Consider the following 4,059-nt stretch of genomic DNA (forward strand, 5'->3'; position numbering starts at 1 on the left):
GGGTCTTCGTGGCTGCACACGGGCTTTCTCTAGTTGTGGTGAGTGGGGGCTCCTCTCTAGTTACAGTGTGCAAGCTTCTCATTGTGGTGGGTTCTCGTGGCCTCCAGGCACTCGGGCTCCAGTAGTTGTGAACACACAGGCTTAGTTGCTCCACAGCATGTGGAATCTTCCCAGATCAGGGATCGAGGCCGTGTCCCCTGCGTTGGCAGGCAGATCCTCAACCACCGGACCACGAAGGAAGTCCTGTTCTTCTCTTTTAACATGATCAGTTCTCTGTTTTGCAGGAGGGTGAACTGTGTGCCTGTTGCAGTCGTTAACTTATGAGCCTGAGGCTTTTGTCAAAAGCGTCATTCTTCCTCTGGGGAGGAAGCCCTGGTCCTGGTGTGCAATTCCATAAATGTTTGTGTGCTCGAGAGGCAGCAGGGCCGTGGTGGTGTAGTGAACACGAACGAGGGTCGTGGAGCCCCAGTCTGCGGGCGCAGTCCCTTTTCTGTCATTCGTTAGCTCTGTAATCTTGGGCCAGTCACTTACTACTTCATGCCTGGGAGTCCTGACCTGTAAAATGGAAATAATTGATAATAGCACCTACATCATAAGGTTGTTGTGAGGATTAAATATGTTAATATGTGTAAGACAGAAATTGTCACATGGTAGGAGTTTTATAGGTGTTGACTATTATTATACCAACATTTTTCAAAGGACCTTTTTCCTGATGTGGCCTCTATAAATCTTTGTTTTCTGTTTTGGCTGTGCTGTGTGGTGTGTGGGATCTTAGATCCTCAACCAGGGATTGAACACGGGCCCTTGGCAGTGAAAGCATGGAGTCCTAACCACTGGACCACCAGGGAATTCCCCATAAATATTTGTTAAGCTGAACCAAAAAAGACTATATCCTCACTTCTTTATTATATGCTTGGCAGATTTCTGAAATTCTCTCATTTCTAATTCACTCTCTAGAGTGAAGACATTGTACCTTAGTAAAATGCTAATGTTATCATCTTCAAGTGTTACTTAGACACTTTCTGTGTAAAAAGCTTTGTGCAAGAATACCCTCTGTGGCCTTAAAAGGAAAATAAAGGTGCTTTCCAAAGCATATTGTGAAGTGCAAAGGGCAAAATATAAAACCCTGTGTCTAGTATGCTACCATTAATGGAGGAAACAAAAGTTAGGGAGAAGGGTATATGTAGGAGGAGAGGGCTTACCTGTGCAGTCACAGATTGTTTTCAGGAGACCTAGGAAATTGGTCTTCAGGGAAGGGATCTTAGTGGCAAGGGTTGTGGTGATAGGTAGACTTCCTTTTCACTGTTTTGGGTTAGCCAGAAAGTTTGTTAGGGTTTTCCATAACATCTTATGGAAAAACTTTCTGCTAATCCAATATAATTTTTTTCTTTAAAAAAAATTTATTTATTTTAATTGGAGGCCCAATATAACTCTTTGATATGTGTGTGTGTATGTGTACACATATATATATGGGCTTCCCTGGTAGCTCAGCTGGTGAAGAACCCGCCTACAATGCAGGAGACCCTGGTTCGATTCCTGGGTTGGGACAATCCCCTGGAGAGGGGATCGGCTACCCACTCCAGTATTCTTGGGATTCCTTGGTGGCTCAGATGGTAAAGAATCCGCCTGCAATGTGAGAGACCTGGGTTTGATCCCTGGGTTGGGAAGATCCCCTGGAAAAGGGCATGGAAACCCACTCCAGTATTCTTAACTGAAGAATCCCCACGGACACAGAAGCCTGGCAGGCTGCAGTCCATGGAGTCACAAAGCAACTATGCACAGCCTATATATATATAGAAAATGGTAAAATAGGCATAACATAAATGTTATAATTTTTAGCATGTAATTCAGTATCATTACGCACATTTACAACGTTATGTAATTGTCACCACTACTTATTTTAAGAACTTTTTTTATCATCCCAAAGAGAAACTATACCCGTTAAATACTAACTCCCTATTCTTTTCTCCCCTCCAGCCCCTGGTAACCTTTATTTTCTCTCTTTATGAATTTGTCCATGCTAGTACCTTATGTAAGTGGAATCATATATACTTGTCCTTTTGTGTCTGGCTTATTTCACTTAGCATAATGTCTTCAAGTTTCATCCATGCTGTACGATAGCATGTTTTGGTACTTTACTCTGTTATATGGCTGAATAATGCTCAATCATATATATTTTTTAAAAAACAAGCTTTATTTTTTAAAGTTTTGGCCACACCATACAGCATGTGGAATCTTAGTTCCCCAGCCAGAGATCGAAGCCACACCCCTGCATTGGAAGGCAGAGTCTTAATTACTGGACTGCCAGAGAATTCCCCCTTCAGTCACATATTATCAATGATAGCCGTATATTTCACATATCAATTACCCATTCATCTGTGGGCAGATGGTTTGTTGCCGCTTTTGGCTATTGTGAATAATGCTGCTTGAACATTCGTATACAAGTATCTGTTTAAGTAGTACCTGTTTCCAAACCTTTTGGATCTATACCTAGAGGTGGAATTGCTGGGTCATATGATAATCCTATGCTTAGGTTTTTGAAGAATCATCTCACAGTTTTCCCCAGAGGCTACATCATTCTATATTCCCATCAGCAGTGCACAAGGATTCCAATCCCCCCACCTCCTTCTGCATATGCTTTGATAGCTTTTAATGTGGTACGCTGTTGGAGAAGAGTCTTGAGAGTCCCTTAGGTTGCAAGGAGATCAAACTAGTCAATCCTAAAGGAAATTAGTCCTGAATATTTATTGGAAAGACTGATGCTGAAGCTGAAACTCCAGTACTTTGGCCACCTGATGCGAAGAACAGACTCCTTGGAAAAGACCTTAATGCTGGGAAAGATTGAAGGCAGGAGGAGAAGGGGATGACACTGGATGAGATGGTTGGATGGCATCACTGACGTGATGGACATGAGTTTGAGCAAGTTCTAGGAGTTGGTGATGGAGGGGGAAGCCTCGTGTGCTGTGCAGTCCATGGGGTCACAGAGTTGGACACACCTGAGCAACTGAACCGAACTGAATGTGATATGCTGTCAAAGTGTTACCTTTTCAAGTCTCAAATTAAGATTTTTAAGAGACATTGTGCTAAAGAGGTTAGGATGCGTGAGTCAAAGGGCACGACAACAACAGTAAAACGAAAAACAGCCCTGATGTTCAGAAGGAGTGCATGTCATGACTCAGAATCCAGAATCCCTTGCATTTAATTGGCCACATTGCCACACCCCTCTTTGGGATTTGGTTTCCTCAGGGGTCAGATAAGAGAGTTGGATTTGGTGCTCCTGAGTCCTCTTCCTGCTCTTTCAGCTGAGAATCCCACATCGGTTCCCAAGAAAAATACAGACAATTCTCCCCTCTGAGTATCAGATTGGCCCCAAAATTTGTTTGGGTTTTTCCATAAGTGTAGTCACTCAGTCATATCCAACTCTTTGCAACCCCATAGACTGTAGCCCGCCAAGCTCCTCTGTCCATTGGGATTTCCCAGGCAAGAATACTGGAATGGATTGCCATTTCCTCCTCCAGGGGATCTTCCCAACCCAGGGATCAAACCTGGGTCTCTTGCACTGCAGGCAGATTCTTTACTGTCTGAGCCACCAGGGGGAGACTTTTCCATCAGATGCTATGTTAAAACCCAAACAACCTCTTTGGCCAATCCAGTAGATTTCTCTGTATGTGCCTCCCATTGCCCTTGCCTGCTGGCTCCTATTGGCTGAGGTGTTGTAGGAGGCTGGAGGGTGGGAAGAAAAAGCAAGGGGGTCTTTATTGCTTGGCTCCCTCCTTACATTGCCACCTCAGTGAATACAGCTCCTGTCAGGCTCACCCTCACTGGGCATCTGAGACATGGCTTCCTTTCCTCGTGTCTTTAGGCCTTCAGTTCAGTTCATTTCATTTCAGTCCCTCAGTCGTGTCCGACTCTTTGCTACCCCATGAGCCGCGGCATGCCAGGCCTCCGTGTCCATCACCAACTCCCGGAGTCCACCCAAACCCATGTCCATTGAGTTGGTGATGCCATCCAACCATCTCATCCTCTGTTGCCCCCTTCTCCTCCTGCCCTCAATTTTTC

This window comes from Budorcas taxicolor, chromosome 18, assembly GCF_023091745.1.
Source record: "Budorcas taxicolor isolate Tak-1 chromosome 18, Takin1.1, whole genome shotgun sequence".
Classification (NCBI taxonomy): Eukaryota; Metazoa; Chordata; class Mammalia; order Artiodactyla; family Bovidae; genus Budorcas; species Budorcas taxicolor.